This window comes from Protomyctophum parallelum (assembly GCF_964188405.1).
Source record: "Protomyctophum parallelum genome assembly, chromosome: 6".
Classification (NCBI taxonomy): Eukaryota; Metazoa; Chordata; class Actinopteri; order Myctophiformes; family Myctophidae; genus Protomyctophum; species Protomyctophum parallelum.
Window position 1 is genome coordinate 21793179 of NC_139701.1, and position 18138 is coordinate 21811316.

General features: G+C 42.7%; 1 protein-coding gene across 5 annotated transcripts in view; it reads right to left on the minus strand.

Moving 5' to 3' along the window:
- lpp (LIM domain containing preferred translocation partner in lipoma) overlaps positions 1–14297 on the minus strand; it is a 188316-nt gene extending 174019 nt beyond the window's left edge. For 2 of the 5 annotated variants that reach the window (XM_083766328.1, XM_083766329.1), the window contains exons 1-2: positions 14223–14297; positions 10068–10140 (exon numbers count right to left, since the gene is read on the minus strand). The gene's annotated coding sequence lies outside the window, so the exon portion shown is untranslated. Of the gene's footprint in view, positions 1–8361; positions 8483–10067; positions 10141–14222 lie in introns of those variants that run through there. The other 3 variants (XM_083766331.1, XM_083766332.1, XM_083766330.1) reach the window with 3 other exon arrangements.
- Positions 14298–18138: the final 3841 nt, after the last annotated feature.

Genomic DNA, 18138 nt, shown 5'->3' on the forward strand with positions numbered 1-18138 from the left:
AGTCAGAAACAACAAATCTACAGCAACTCAAACAGACTGCCAAGAGCAGATGATGTCAAATGATCTTGGGATGAAATAGCAGTATGTCTAACAGTGAGAAGCAATTCTCAGGTAAAGGACCACTTCACCGTTGTTCAACTTCATATAATTGGTGCTCACTAATGTTCATGATTCTACTTTTTTCTAGTCTGTGTCTCATAGGAGGGCTGTGGGCAGTTCAGAAACCCATCCACCAGTGACATCATCGATGGTTAATCCAAGCTAATAGAAAAAGTTTGTAATTTTCATTAAGGCTATTTCATAGAATACTCTTCTGGCTATTTAGTTTGAAGAAAACATCCATAATATGGATTTTGCAGAAATTTCCATCTCAGGAAATGCCAGGTTCTTCTTTTTTTATGTAGTAGAACACCTAGGAAACACACAATATCCATTTACCTACCCTTCTATCAATGTTCCCCCTAACGTACGCCCGTGCGCGCGCGCGCGCGCACATGGCCAAATGCTCTCGCGCACAACTGAAATATGTCGCGCACAGACACCGACGCTGGTGTAAAAAATAGTTTTCTTTAAAAGAAAAAGGTGTTCCCCGAGTATCATCTACATTACAGTAATAATACCTATCCCGAGTCGACATTTGCCCACACTTTATTTCTATTTACTTCACAGTTTATTTAGATTACACACACACACACAGGCGAGACGACAGACAGGTCTCCTCCCCTCCTTTTTTGACTCTTTGCTCTCCTCTCCTCTCCTCCTGTGTATACTGCGCCCAGTGCGCCGTCTGAGCGGCGAGTGAAGACCTTAGGTGGAGACGTAAGGAGCAGGCAGCACTGCAGTGCAGTCAGTCAGTGTGTGAAACCCCAAGAACCAGATAAGATCGCGTTGCGCCTTGGACCCGTGCGTTGATGGGACATTCAGATTTAAAAGGCGAACGGATGGAAGTGCGGCTGTGCGCAACAAGGAGAGGGGGAATAACGTTAGCTTCGCATTAGCTGGTTAGCTAACGTTGTTATCCCTACAGCACAACAAGCCTCCAGTCCAGTGTACTTGTGAATGAAACAACATGTGGAAGTTAACATTAATCTCTCTAGCGGTCTAGTCCCATATGGAACCTCTCTCTGTAATTATCCAATCTGTTAATACAGATTTCTTCAATCAATCAATCAATCCTTCTGCTATGTAGAGCTACATATAATAATATATTATCTGGCGTAGTAGGGGCTGCTGACGTTCGACAATCTGAGAAACTATAGGAGTTGACACCAACAAACTCGGTCTTAGTGTGTGTGTGTCCCAATAAAGTTTTTACGGTTTCTCATGCCCCCCATGTAATCGTTCTCAACCTGTGGGACCCCAGATGACAGTGAAGTGACAATTTAAGGACTTTTATAATGCCTCAAAGGCTCTAAAAGAAAAAATACCATTACTGCATCAAAAGTAATCAGCAAACCATGCTATAAAAACTGGTCAAACTGGTGAAAATAGCCGATCTACAAGTTCACAACGAGCTTGTAGATTGGCTATTTTCACAATATTTATCTGTGGAACCATTCTGTTGCTTGTCTGGGTGGGGGATCCCCAGTTCAAATATGATTACTTTGGGGGGGTCACAGCCTGAAAAGGTTGAGAACCACTGATAACTGAATATTTCTAAAATTGCTAGCATACCACCTTGATATAAAATAAAAATGTTGTAACTTGCGTAACCTTATGTAACTATTCATTGATTCACTCGTATACCAAAATCCATTTTGAAAAAAGAAAAAAAATCACACCTGTGTGAAGTGAGGGGCGCTCACTTCGCATCTAACGTTTGGATAGTTGGTGTCAAGGTGACGTATGTTTGCTCAGTAGTTGCTGATGTCTGCTCAGGAGGTTTGAGTGTTTGCTCAGACCGAAAGAAAATTAGAGGGAACATTGCCTTCTATGATAATTCACCACATCACCTTCTGTGTTTATTGTCCTGACAGCTTGTTTACACATTGTATTCTGTTTCTACTCTGTGACCCCAAGAAAAAGGCTTTTCACTTCACTATGCATCTGTGTTACATGAATGAGGAACGACTTCAACTGTGCAATGCACAAAAAGGTTTTAGAGGTTAGTGCAAGAGTTGTCTAGGATCCACAATTCCTCAAACGTCCAAATAAAATCTCCAGTGTTGTACTGGGAGAGGATACTGCATTCAGAAGAATAAAGAATAGTACAAGTTCAGGCGTTGTCACTAAGGTTTGCCCCTGGCTAGTGGTGGAAATTGCTTGCAATCTCACAATAGATATGTATCACGATACAGAGGCCACGATACGATATATATATATAATAATTATATATATATATATATATATATATATATTATACGTTTATTCAAAATAATGTTGTACAAATACAATAAAACACGTTCAGGCCCACAGAGATCTTTCAATTTAAATAAAACTTAAACATCCTAACAAGGGGTCTGGGAAGGGAGTGCACTGCAACTCCCAAGGGGGGCTTTGATAACGTTAAACAGAGGTACATTTGGCAACACTGCGTCACCCAAATAATTCATGCCGTTTATTATTGCCGCATCGATACAGCAGCCTCTCGATCGATTCACCTATCGTCCGGATGTTCGATCGATATATTCCCACATCGATTAATTGAATGCACCACTACCCCTGGCAGGTAAATAAAACTTTCGGGCAAGTGGAGTTTGCTTCCAGTTGGCCCGACTGGGCAAGTGCTCGTTTGAGAGCGGACGCAACCTCTAGAAACACAACACGAGATATCCATCTAAATACCTGAACGGCCGATCCGTGGGTGGGTCGGCCGGTCCGTGGGTGGGTCGGCCGGCAGAAAAAGAAAAAGGTAACTCTGTCATTCCTCTACCGTATTGGACGGGGGTGGGCTCATTTGAATCGTGTCGCCCCCCTGGGGGCGTCTTTGGGGGTCTCGAGGTTCGGGGACCCCCAGGGACCCCCAGGAACCCCCAAATGGTAACTTTGTCATTCATCTACCGTTTTGGACGGGGGTGGGCTCATTTGAATCGTGTCGCCCACCTGGGGGCGTCTTTGGGGTCTCAAGGTTCGGGGACCCCCAGGGACCCCCAGGAACCCCCAAATGGTAACTGTCATTCATCTACCGTTTTGGACGGGGGTGGGCTCATTTGAATCGTGTCGCCCCCCTGGGGGCGTCTTTGGGGTCTCAAGGTTCGGGGACCCCCAGGGACCCCCAGGGACCCCCAGGAACCCCCAAATGGTAACTATCAATTCTCAACCGTTTGACAGGGGTTGGTTGGAATCGTGTTGCCTCTTTGGTTCACATTATCGGGGTTTAGGAGGTTCGGGGACCCCACATGGTAACTCTTGACATTTTCATGATAGATCTTTATTGATGGGAGGGAGACAGAACCATTTATATTGATCTGCATATTCTTCTTGCTATTTCCCGATTCACACGATTCAAATGAGCCCACCCCCGTCCAAAACGGTAGAGGAATGACAGAGTTACCATTTGGGGGTCCCTGGGGGTCCCCGAACCTTGAGACCCCCAAAGACGCCCCCAGGGGGGCGACACGATTCAAATGAGCCCACCCCCGTCCAAAACGGTAGAGGAATGACAGAGTTACCATTTGGGGGTCCCTGGGGGTCCCCGAACCTTGAGACCCCCAAAGACGCCCCCAAGGGGGCGACACGATTCAAATGAGCCCACCCCCGTCCAAAACGGTATATGAATGACAGAGTTACCATTTGGGGGTTCCTGGGGGTCCCTGGGGGTCCCCGAACCTTGAGACCCCCAAAGACGCCCCCAGGGGGGCGACACGATTCAAATGAGCCCACCCCCGTCCAAAACGGTAGAGGAATGACAGAGTTACCATTTGGGGGTCCCTGGGGGTCCCCGAACCTTGAGACTCCCAAAGACGCCCCCAGGGGGGGCGACACGATTCAAATGAGCCCAAATGAACCAAAAAAAAGATTTTCTTTTCTTTTTGTCTCCACCAGGCCGAAGGCATGTGGGGAGAGTATGTTTTGCACTCCGTCCGTCCGTGTGTCCGTCCGTGTGTCCGTGTGTCCGTGTGTCCGTGAACAGCTAATCTCGGCCACCGTTAACCCGGTCGATGCCATATTTTGCGCACACACTCCCTGGATGCCAACGATGAACCTCTGCCCCAAACCTTCCAGAACGGCCTGTTATAGCGCCACCAGGAGGCCGCTTTGTGCAAAACAAGTTTTTGCACAGTACACCTACAGATTTTGTCCAAACATCACGCAAATTGGTACACAGTCTCTCTAGAGCCATTCAACGAAACGGGTCTTTCAGATTTATCAGACTCCATCCTGATTGGTTAAGATTGGCTTCCAAAGTTCACAGGAGTGCTCAGTTTCAAACAAAATGCTGCAAATCATGAACACATCGCGTGATTTCCGTGAAATTGTGCACCCACATTCCCACTAGGCCGAGGACGAAATGCCACATGAACAATTTCAACTCAGCCTCAAGGTGGCGCTATAACTGGCTGAAAAGTGTTTTTACCTCTAACTGCACGGATCTGTGGATAACCTGGTGGAGACCTGTGCCCGGAAGGGCACTTTTTCTAGTTTTTCTTTTTTTTCGGCCGGCCGACCCACCCACGGACCGGCCGACCTATCCACGGACCGGCCGACCTATCCACGGACCGGCCGACCTATCAAACGACCGGCCGACCTATCCACTGACCGGCCGACCTATCCACGGACCGGCCGACCTATCAAACGACCGGCCGACCTATCCACTGACCGGCCGACCTATCGCACCGGCCGATCGGCCGGTACAAAAAATAATAATAAATAAATAAATAAAATTGCGACAGCGCAAGCTTAACCAAGCTCACGTAAATACGCTTGCGTTGTCGCGCCGCAACTTTTCCGAACAAAAACGCAGGTCTCATTTATCGCTCCCCGTTTGCAAGGCCCTTTAGAAATCTAATTATACTGTATTATAGATCCATGTAAATTACCTAGTAGTTATAATGTGCTGTGCCCTGTGCTTATAATGCATTATGACCAACACATATAATTATTATTTTTATGTTATTATTATAACACAACTATCAACATTCATAACAAATGTTAAAATGCCTTATATGTGCAATGTGTGAATTATACAGTCTTACCAAAAACAACACATCACATCTTTGACTATTTTTTGTGGTTACGGTTAAAAAACTATCTCAAATCATCACTCTAAATCTCTAATTGGGTGAAAAGTGTTTCATTAGCTCTACAGCAGTCATATAAAAAACACTGGAGTGAGAACAGATTAAGTCAGTCCTGTGATCAGAGTTGCTGACTGTTTATCAAACAAGTTACTGAGCTCAAATCCCACAACCATCTTCATTATGCTTTGAGCTATGAATGAGGTATCAAGTCCATTTTCCAAGGATGCTGTCAGACATGTCATTCCGTATTCTTGATCTCATACGTTGTGATTATTGATGATATCAAGATGCAGCATATTTGCTAGATGATCTATTAAATGTCTACAGGCTATGAAATCAAAGTTTTATTAGCACTGCCTTGGGTAAATATACTGTTAGTCTACAACAAGTTTATAGACACAGGACATAGACAGTTTGCAACACGATTAGAGTAACAACACAACTCCTCTGAAATCAGTCACATATATTTGCATACATTGATGAAATAATGTATGCAAATGTAAAACACGCCAGGGTTTCCTGCACAATGTTGTTGGCATGGTGCTGCGCCATGCTTGAAATAAATCGCGCCATGCCAAGCTGCCAATTTTTTTTTTAAATGCCTCCCCAGTGTCTGCCCAGTGCCTCCCCAGTGTCTCCTCAGTGCCTCCCCAGTGCCTCCCCAGTGCCTCCTCAGTGTCCCTGCAGTGCCTCCCATCAGCACCATGCCAAGGCTTGTTCCTGCAGGAAACACTGCACGCGTTTTGTACGTGAATACAGAATAAGACGAAAAACAAATTGTTAGGTACTGAAACCACAAACAAGCCTATCAAGCTGAAATGGCATTCTTCCTCACGCTGTAACATCTAAAGTTTCTCTAGAAGCGTTTATATTCCAAACGAGATGCTTAACTGAAGTCAGAAATGAAGACAGAACATTGCCCTTTTGGTCAAAACCATGGAGAGCTCCCTAGATATGAGCCATTCTAATGGAGTCATAAACAAGGAAGTGAACGGCAGTGCGCATGTGCGAAACACAAGAGTAGGAGTAGGCTGCCTAAGGATGCCTATACACGTCAAGGCACCCCGTGGTTTTGATTCCCAGGACGTGTAAACACGTCCTTAGCATAATTAGTGTTAAAACCCTCCCGCGCTCTCAGATCAGCCAACGCAGGGAAGATGGAAGAACATTCACTAAAAACACCGTGACAACACTCCACACGTCCCAAACTCTTCTCCCTTCTGGCTCCAAAACTCTGGAATGCACTTCCCATTGCAAGCAGAACTGTAGAATGCCTAAATTGTAAATTGAAAATTGTAAAATAAAATACTGTAAATAGAACGGAACCAATATGATTAGCATCTCCTAAAAATGAGAGAAGAATTGAATAAAGATAAGAGTGTGAAGCAAATGGGTTGACTATCCCTGGGGAAGACGATAAAAGCCCTTGTGTAACTTTAAGATAAACTTAATTAGATTATCACACCATGCCATCATTAAAGACATCAACGTCAGCCTTTGCAGTGAGATTCCGGCACATTTACCTATTCCCCTCAGCGTGTGAAGTGTGCTTGAAAGCTAATTGTGAGGTGCCTGCCGGTAATGCTTCAAACATCTCAGAAAAGACCCAAGAGAAAGGTCAGGTGAATCGTTAGAGAATCGGAATCGTTAACTCTGAGAATCTACAATGAATGTATCGGAGCTTTATTAATCCTTTATTCCTTTTATCAATTCTTGCATGTTTTTCTGACAGTTGCTCGTTGCAGTATGCACAACAATGACGTGTCTACACTGCTGACAAGGAAAAGATAAAGGAGCAATGTAACAATCAACTTGTTCAAATGTCCACTCATTTTCAACATTTTACTATGTCATTAATATACCTTAGAGGTGATAATAAAAAAGTCCCCCCATTCTGTAGAACTGGAGGTCTGAAGAAAATCACACCCGTGTGAACTGAGTGGTGCAATCCTTCCCCACCAGTCCTTCCTAGTCTTTGATGTGTCCCTTTTGACTGATACCTGTCCATTAAAACTCTAGACGGGCCCGCCCCAAAGTTAGATCTCCATATATGGAGCTGACCTGTTCTGACATTTTATATGTTGATCTGCCCCCCATGCCAAAGCACCAGCGCTCACCCAGCAGTCTGCCATCACCCAGGCGGATAGGTGCACGCGTTAGCGTCTTACTGCTAACTTACTGGTACAGTGGTATATGCTGTCATTGCTGTATAATATATACTAATATAATATTCTCTCAAAAACGTGCATACTGAGGTACCCGATGGCATCACCGGTTAGAGCTGACCACATGCTCCTAGTGAGTCACAAGGACCTGCGTTTCAGTGTGGTTCGTGTCAGGTCTCTTCCCATCGCTCAACTGATTTCATGTCTCTAATAACAACGCTGAAAAGCCTAAAAGGAAAAAAAGGTGCTTTCCGTGCTTAGACATACATACATACATACAGAGGGACACACATTGCTGCGTATAGAAGTGGCTAGCACCACTCAAAGAAAACATTCCGTGCTCAGCCAATCAAAATCATATTCCGACACACACACACACACAAGTTAGCTATACAGTAGGTTCCCATCAGCAAAACAGCAGAGATTGAACTACTAAATATTGGATGAGCCAGGATGAGTATTGGAAGCATCATTCAAACTCATTCCGTGATGTCCTGATGCAAGAAAAACCATGTAAAACTAGCGGCGCCACTCTGTGGGTGTTTCCTTTCCACAGGAACCCCTGCAGTGTCACATCAAATATGTGCATAGGGCCAAACTGAGCTCCCATGCTGACCTTCACTACAAATCAATCAAAGTGAATAAAGCATGATGAGAGTCTAATCAGTCATAACAGAATAAAAAATTAAAATCAGGCATAGACTGAAATGCCTCGTGAGCAAAAGTTAATTGACATAAAGGATAACTTAGAAACAGAGAGGTCAACTACTAGCGAGCAAAGCCTATAATTGACGCAATGATCAAGTCAACTCAGAGGCACAGAGAACTAGAACGAACAGAGAGACAATTAACACATATGCACTTCTCACTTAGTGCCAAGAAAGACTTTATCAGTCTTTTTCACAGGAATAAACCGAAACATAATAAAGAGTGAGAGTGTAACAAATTGACCTGTCAGGATCCAAAACAACCTATAATACTATATATAGAAATGAAGAGCACAACATGATACTCACAAGTCCTCTGTAGATCACTGCAGCATATACAGTATGAAGCTACTACGTTCAGTAGATGTCAGTCTACTTGGATGGCTTCCTCTTCTTCACCCTTGTGAGGGAGAGGAGCCCTTGCAAACCGTTCTACATCTACAGTGACTCACATCCCCTCTCCCCAAGCTCTGTGAGCCATCATGAGGAGGTAAACATTTCCAAATATGGAGAAAAAATGAGGAAAGTAGTATTGAGGGCAATATCAATTCAGTTTGCTTTTCGCCGGGAATGTGTTACTTGGCGTGCCACAGTCACTCAACGCTACTGGTTCTGTGGTGCATACCTTTCATGAGGGAATAATAATAATAATGATGATGATTGTAGGGGAACGGTTCAACGATTGATTTGCATTTGCTTCTGACCTAAGATGGGTAACAGAGTGTCTGTTTGCCAGGCAGCACAGACAGAGGCACACAGCAGCATGGGAGTCTGCTGCCACGGATTTGGCAGCACGCTGGATAGAGCCTCGTTTTGAGCCACAACAGAAACGTAATGCTTCTAAATCAAGCGGTCTACTGAACAGAAAACAATGTAAAACATTTATGTTTTTGTAGTCTGCAAGATTGTACATAAATACATCAAGAAGAGCTAGATCAAAAGGTACATTTCCCAAATGCAAACATTGTGCACAGTTATGGCAGGCAGCAGTGCATGTCATTTTGAAGAAAGAGGAAGGAGCATATAAGCGTGTTCAGAACTGACTGAGAAACATTATCCCTCTTTATTAATCAGACCACAAGGGCGGGATTAACAGGTAATGATAACCCATTTACTGTGAGGGCGCCATCCTGTCATATAGAATGTCTTCCAGTGATCAAGGAGGTATAATTAAAGTATGGCTGCTCCCCATGAGAGCAGTAGGTCAGCGGAGGTTATGGCAATATTAACTGCAGACAAGAGTGAACAATACATAGACACTGCCTGAATTGGATATAACAGACAGTGGCTGGCAGCAAAGTGAGCAAACCCTTCTTTATCCAAGTCCCTGGAGAGTACAGGTCATTGGTGTGATTATCTTTAACATTGAAATATTGAAAAGCTGAAACATACATGTATGTTAACCCATTCTGGGCGGGGTTCCCTATTTGTACCTTACCCCCTCAGGCCGGGAACCCATATTTGGGTTCTGTACAGTATGTACAGTATTCAAAAATGTAAAAATTTTGATTCTGCTATATCAATATTTGAAGTTTTTCAGAAACCTTAGGTCAGGATTTAGAGGCGTTTTTAGAATCGGCCTTAGGCCTGAATGGGTTAAAAACAACAGGCCACTGCTGCCTTGGGATGAGGGCTCCAATTTGAATGGGAGCGTGTGTTAAATCATATGCACTGTTTTCATGTGTCTGCCAGGCACCTGTGTTTTGATTTTGTATGTACACGGCACGCTCTAAAACTTTTTAATTACAGAAGATCCACTGGAGGGGCAGAATGCCTAGCTCAAGGGAATTTCAACAGTAGTTCATGAGGGTATGTCGAGTACGTTTCCACAACCTGTCCAGAACTTCATTGAAATGTTCCATTCACAAGCTCTATTCTCCAATGATGCTATCGACAAAAGGAACAAAGATCCTAATCCTAGCAAAGGGAAAATAAACATTATTTGTTTCTAATGTGGTCACACCAAAATAAAGAAGACCAACCTAGCATTACAGATTAAAGCAGAGTTGCCATACCTTTTCTCCTCTCTGGATTAAATGGGCCTTCCAGGTGACAGACTTCGCTCACTGGACTTTGATATCTGAGATCCTTAAGAAAAAAAGAGAACTCTGCGTTACTCATCTGATACAGTTAAATGTACAGTACAAGCTGGATGAACAGGTCAACAGTCACAGTAATACCTGATTTATACTTGGTTGGTTGTGCAGATCAGTCAGTATAAGTATTCTTTTAATGGCTTTATTTTTCAATTGAGTGTTTGTTTAAGTTAACGTTTTTCTCCAAAGTCATTAAAAAGTTATCAAACTAAACTATTTGACGATGTTGGCATCATTGTGATCATAGTGCACATTTGAATTTCAATCGTCTTTCCTTCAGGACCTAATTTCGGTTACACTTTTCAAATGAATCCTCACTTTAACTTTAAACACAATAACGGTGCAATGAAGTGTAGTGTTGGATTACCCAAGTTTCAATCCTCTGCAAATTGATTTTGATATCATATGGAAAATCAAGGTACAGTATGCTTTTGGAAAATGGTTGGCACTTGGCAGCGACAGTAGTGCCAAGTTCTGCCAACTGCCAAACTACTGTTTACTGTATATACCGGCAAATAGTAGGGCTAAATATACCAGACCACCGGTATGGTTCTTTAATGCCAGTGTCAATACACAACATTTTTCTGAACAATGTAGGCCATATAAATACCTACTAGAAAAGGACAGTCAAAATGATATCTGTTGGTGAGTTATATGGGTCACGTGGTGTTGCGTGCTACTAGCCTACGTCACGCATAGTAAAGTCAGCTGTTCGCGAGGCGGCATTTCATGAATGGAAGGAGAGAGGGGGTGAACAGGGAAGGTCCAACTTTGTTGTTGACCGCAATCGCTTTAAACTATGCTATCCTGTGCTGTGATTCACTGTGGTAATGAACTGTTTTAACTTTAATAAAATAAACAAAAGCAGTACCCTGGCCTGGAGCAGTGATTCTCATGCAGACGACTAAAGCAGTGCGTCTGACAGGTAAAACGTTTCCCCGCTTTAGCCTCTCAGCGACTTAAATAAGTTTGTCAAGATAGTCCCCATACAATATCCTTTTTTTAATTAAAGGAAATTACATATCTCTCTGCCTCAATAACTGTGTGTCAAATGAATGAATGAATGAATCGTATCATGCCACGATTTTGGCCCATCCTATGGGATTATGAGACATTACACAAATACACAAAAAGAAAACAACTGACTGTGTGTCATTGCACATATCTGTGGGTGTGGAGGTCAATGTAAAATGAATCATCCGAATAGACTAGTCTGATATAATACAATTTCGGGTCTGACTGATAACTGTTCAGTCAACAAAATTAAGAATTGAATATACTTTATGTTCATTGCTCTTAAAGCAAGGGGAGATTAAAGTAATCGACGCATGGTGCAACCTACAGTTTACGTAGGTGTGTTCTTTGATGCCGCGCTCTCTGTGTCTCATCAGCTATTGCTATATATGTAGCAACCATTTAAAAAAAAAAGAATGAATCAGAATTTGAATCAGAAACCTTAGGTCAGGCCCTAGAAGGCGTTCCCAGATTCGGCCCCTAGGCATCAATGGGCATTCATTTTAGTAGTCTATTTTGGCGACATCTCTTGTAGCTCTGTATTCATTACAGCATTTGTCTATCTATTCTATACAAAGGAATGCTAAAAGGAATGCTGCAGCAGGGCCCTAGGGCCCTAGCAGCCAAGTATAAATTTTGGAATGTAACAACACATTGTCAAAAATGTTATTTATTAACACTAAAATAAACAATTACATTTCGGTGTCATTTTGTGAATAAAATGTTGTATAATATGAAGTTTAATGGTGTTTAGAGAAGTAGTCAAAAAACTTCAGTATGTGTGGAGTGGTGGTTATTGTTGTGAAAAATATACCAGTCAATGATAACTATTCCTTAACAGGGCAGGGGTAAAACACTTAGGGTGTGACACTTAAGAATGTCAAACATCCCCATGTTTTACTCAAATGTTTTAAGCCTGAGAATGCACGTGGATCTCTTCCTTCCAGTCAGGCCTATGCTCATTAAAATTATGCCATTGAACAAGTACAGTAACAGCTAGACTCAAGGCAGTTGGGGGCACTAGGCTTTAAACTTGAACATCTGAAACCGTCAAAATGTGTCCTTTCTAACAGGATATTTTAGAGACAGCTCTGTTTAATGTTGGCTGACTCAAGAAATGAGTGGGAATGACACAGATAAATTCAGTTTGATGATGAGATCTCAGGGGGAGCTTATTGATTTGAAATTCATATCAAAGTACAAGTTCAAACTAATATCCAATCGTTTCAACAAGCGAGGGAGATGAATTTTCAGCATGTTATCTGCCATTTTTTTGCTGAGCATACAGTAGATCTTACAAGTCTAGGCCAGCGGTTCCCCCAGGATTCAAGGTTGTGATTCATTGTTACATCTTGTGTACAGCCAGGTACATAAGAGTATAACGTATTTCTTCAGACAATGCAGCAGCATACAGTAGGTAATAACAAAAAATATTTTAAGAAGCAAGTGCAAAGAAGAGCACCCAGTAGCTGCCAGTACCCATTGAGGTCCAAAAGTGTACAAATGGAACAAAATTGGCTCTTGGTTGGTTCCAATTGTGTACTCTAAGAGGTATGGGTGTCCATGGCCATGCATCTGATGAATTGAAAATGGTGGATGGACCCTATTGTAAACAAGTGTAATGCTTTATGGTGTTGTCCACAGTTGTGCTTGAAATGTACAGTAATAAATACTTCAATCAATACCAAATTGGAGGTCATTGAAATTAACAAATCTTCTAGACGCTTAGAAAACAACTGGAGACTCAAACTCTTGCACTGAGATCAAGACTCATTCATAGATTACTTCTATGTCGATACCATAAGTATGAGAGAGTTGAAGAAACCAATGTTTCACTTTCATGGCATGCTTCACAGGGGCTATCTAAAAATAACATATCAGTGTACAGTTGAAATGTAGACCACTACTGACACTTCCACTATGAGTAACTTCAGAAGAAAGACAATACATACCACCACAGGTTGCACTGAAATACACTAGTGGCTTTGATATCAGGTGAGCACTTAGCTCTGCTCCATAGCTCTAAAGGGCATTAGGGCTATGGACCAGAGGCTAGAGCTATAGTGAGCACTGAGCGAGCTATTCAATTTAATAAGATGAAAGAGCAGGCCAGCCAAACAAAGAAAGCGATCTAAACATTTTTGTTGGAGATAGACAGCCTTTAAACAGGATATGGCAGTCATGTCAAAGTCCTTTCTCTCTCTTCCAAACAGATCACTGTTCCTGCCTGCCCTGCATTGTAGTTGATGGTCATTTCTTACCTTTACAGTCTTGTCTAGTCAAATCTAAGTGTTCAGCAACTGCAGTACGATATCAACTTTATCATCGGACAACAGTGGACCGCGACAACCATATCCAGGTCATCATATTATTATGACTCATCCAAAATAGTTTGAGTATTATGGCCCTGTGTCGTAAATACGGCGCGTATACTTCATTTGGTAGCAATTATAAGCAATATTGTGTTTACAAAGTAATTTCCCTTGGTAAAAGGTAGTAGGTGGGTGTGCCTACATTGTAAAGAACGTACAGAAACATAGGCCTAGGCTCAGTATGCTGTGTATTATGAGCAGCCTACACATTCCTGTGCAGATAGAGAAGCATCATGTTTCTGCAGCGGTGTGACAGCGTTTCTTCCGCATTGTTCATCTGCTAAAAACAGCAACAGTTTAACAGACCGACCGCCTGGCCGGCGGTCCGCAGATCCACGTCTATCCCAACACAAAACTTCACCGAGCCGCTCATTCACAACGTTTCACCTTTACAGCGGATAGTTGATGATGGCTGGCGTTTTAACGAGTCGCATTTTATTAGTTTACCCCCTCGCTTCCTTTCGCTAACGCGAGCCAAGGCTACGGCTGTTTGTGAGCCCACGCCCTCATCCTGAACTACAGTAAATTCCATATCATTCCAACAAGGAAGAAACATAGTGAAGCATTATAAGCTACTTCCAACACAACTCTAACCGTTCTACCGCAGCCGTGTCCGTGTACTGAACAAACACACACACCCGCGTACATTATTCTGTCACACAAAATGAAGTTGTATCGTTCAGCTTACCTCGCTTTCTAGGAATAACACACAGATTCAAATCCCACCAAAAAGTGAAACTTCTTTTTCCAAATTCTGGGAGAGTAGTAGGCGGTGACGTCACGGGTTGAAATTCCAGCCGACTCAGTGGTTGGAGATATTTGCCCATGTAAGGCAGTAGGCCAGATGTATCTACTGTTCCCTCGCTGTGTGACTTTAGATTGTTGTGCAAACATGGTCAAGAATATAAACGATGCATCATGGGCCACGACTACTGCTGATGACAACTCTGGGAAGCTGAGTAATTGTGCACATAAATAGATAAACACACTGGTGAACACTGCACAGTAAAATCCTCAATGTTACTGACAGGGCAACAGATCATTTTAAATGTTGGAAATTCAAGTAATGTGTGTGTGTGTGTGTGTGTGGGGGGGGGGGGGGGCTGTATGTAATAACTTGTCTTTCTCATAAACAATAAACACTTTGGAAATCTGTGTTTGAACAGCTTCATCAGCCACGCCCCCACTTTTCCCAATTCCCATACGCCTACTCAAGGCTGTGATGTCAGGTCAGGTGTGGAAGAAGATCCACCCAGGTAAACTCCATTGAGCAAATATTACCCAAGCTCCCTTTAAACAAATACAAAGACTCTTATATTATTAATATACAGTTTAAAGTAGTATTTAACAGCAGAAATGTATTTCAGAGCATTGCAAATAGAGCTATTTTTTAATGCTAGCCCTGTACAAAGTATTATATAGGCAACTAGAAAAAGTGCCCTTCTGGGCACAGGTCTCCACTAGGAGGATAGGAGTGTGTGTGTGTGTGTGTGTGTGTGTGTGTGTGTGTGTGTGTGTGTGTGTGTGTGTGTGTGTGTGTGTGTGTGTGTGTGTGTGTGTGTGTGTGTGTGTGTGAGAGATGTTTGGCAAAATGTTTAGGAGTAATATAAACTGTGTATGTGTGTGTGTGTGTGTGTGTGTGTGTGTGTGTGTGTGTGTGTGTGTGTGTGTGTGTGTGTGTGTGTGTGTGTGACGCGACTTGGCCTGTTGTAGTGCCATGAAGCTGATTTGAAAACTGTCAAGTGGCAAAACTTTAGAAGCCAATCGTAGCCAATCAGGATGGATTATGAGAAATCAAACAAACCCGTCTTGATCACATGACTATGGAGAGCATGTGTACCGATTTGCATGAAATTTGGATCAAATCTGAAGGAGTAATATTAGAAAATGTGTTTTACATATGTCTACCTCCTGGTGGCGCTATAAAGAGCAGATGTGAAAACTTCCAGGCAAAGGTTTTTCCTTGGCCTCTATAGGGAGTGTGCATAGTGCATACAAAGTTTTACACAGATCCGTGCAGTTAGAGGTGAAAACACTAATCGGCCAGTAATAGCGCCACCATGAGGCTGAGTTGAAAATGTTCCAGTGGTATTTCTTCCTCTGCCTAGTGGGAATGTGTGTGCACAATTTCACGGAAATCACACGATGTGTTCATGATTTGCGGCATTTTGTTTGAAACTGAGCACTCTTGCGAACTTTGGAAGCCAATATTAGCCAATCAGGATGGAGTCTGAAAAATCTGAAAGACCAGTTTTGTTGAATGGCTCTAGAGAGACTGTGTACCAATTTACGTAATGTTTGGACAGTCAAAATCTGTAGGTGTACTGTCCAAAAAATTAAGCGGCCTCCTGGTGGCGCTATAAGAGGCCAATGTGAAAACCTTGGTGCAGAGGTTCAGCTGTGGCATTCAGGGAGTGTGTGTGCAGAGTATGGCTGCGTTCAAGTCAACGGTGCCGGAGATTAGCTGTCCACAGACGGACACACACACAAACGGATGGACGGACGGAGTGCAGAACATACTCTCTCCCCATGACCTTAAAGGTCTTTAAGGTACTGTATTGGAGGTACAGTACCTCCACTTATATGCCCATATATGGAGATGTCTGTATCCGTCTGACTGTCTCTCTGTGTCCCTTTATTCCTATATATGGAGTTCTGTGTCAGGCATGCCCAAATATGGAGTGTTGTCCACAGCCCAGGCAGCCGTAGACGCCTTTTGTGGTGGTTCTGGACAACCGTGGGTCTGACCGACCCGACACCTTCCTGTGGGGGTGTGGAACACGCGTGTCGAAGTCGGTGGGGCGAACGGTTCTTGAATTATATGCATTAAAGCCGTACACACTTACAGACAGACGTACAGACAAACATACTTATAGAGACGTGGTGTATTTATAGATAGATAGAAGATGGGATTAGTATACAAATATAACAAAATGGGCCCCCAGTCATGTGGTTAATTAACACAGTATTTTACAGTGTTGAAAACACAGTAAATTCCTGTAATGCCACTTTTTGTTGTTGCTATCTCCCACATTCAGGCTGAACCACTTTCACTCAAAATATCATTATCAGTAAAGTTTTGGCAGTGGCTCTGCATTTTATGGACGCTTAGTGACGTCCTCATTATTTCATCCTGGCTGCTGCTTTTGATGCATGCTTCCCCCCTCCTCTCTTGGGAAGGGTTTCACTCCCAAAGTACTAAAACTGAGCCATATTAAATTACAAAGCAGGTTATTAGAGCTACCATTTGTAATAATGAGACCCATTTTTGCCTTATTTTTCATGTATGTGTGTGTATACATGTATGATAAATGATATGAAAACTAATTCAACAGTGACATCTTACCGGGAAATAGCACTAGCTTTTCTTCACTGCTGTGGCCCCTATAGGTCACCAGGCTTTGCAGCTGCAAGGTGCTATAAAGCTACCTTGCAATTTTTGCTACAGACCCATAGAAAATCTTGTATCATTGTGTTTAACCAATTAGACCTCTAAACCAAACATCTTTGCCAAGAAATAGACGATCAACAAGCTAAAAAAAACACGTGAGCTTGTAGATCTGCAATTTTTGTCAAATGTTTGCCTATTCACCTAATATTTTCTTATGACATTCCCAGAATAGGGACCGTATGGGTTCATGTGTTTAAACTAAAGTATGAAACACATTCAAACTCAAACAACTTTCATTGTTCATCATTGCAGTGCTGAGTCCCACTGTGAGGTAAACTGCACTCTATGAAACCATGAGAACAAGTGTTATAGTGCATTATCATCATGCTTATGAGTCATTGCTTAGAAATGCACTTTGTGTACTCAAAAGCTCCAGCTTCACTCTGATCTTTGATGCAGGCAAGCAGCTGTGTGATACAGAGCAATGGCATATGTTTTGCCTGACCTCAGTGATCTGCCATGCAGAATAGACTGTTCGTTTGCATGTTCTTGATTTCATGCAAATAATGATAACTGCTATTTCCCCTTTGATTGTAGGATGTGCTTGTAGTCGTATTCCAGCGGTATAAAATCCAAAGCAGTCGTGGCCTGGGCTGGCCTAGCGGTCCAGGCTGCTAATGCAGCCTGACAGAGTGTCGCGGGTTTGACTCCTGATCTCCATGACCTTTGCTGTGTGTCACTGCTCATCTCTGTCCCCTCATTTCCTGTCAGCTTACTGCAGTACACTATCAAATAAAGGCAGGAAAAGCCAGAATAATATCTTTAAAAATAATAATAATAAATCTAAAGCAGTTGTATGTGGTCTGGTACCGAATATCACATTAACCCTGGTGTTCCTATTTCTGGCATCAACACAATAAATAATGTCAAAATTTGAATTGTTTTACAAAAATACCAGAATATTTACAAGCGTGTTGCAATGTGATGTGTTTTGCGAGCTTGTCATTTGAGTGATTTTAGAGGCATATTGCATGAAGGCAACTTTCATTGTGAGCTGTCTCTCTTCATACTTTATAGTTCACTACAACTGATTACCTAGTGCTGCGAGCAGTTTTTTTCTTTTTTGCCATGCATGAAGACAGCACTTGAAGATCGAGCATGCTGATAAACTAAATACGTTTGCAGCTATTTTGGCGATTCACCCATGATCCTC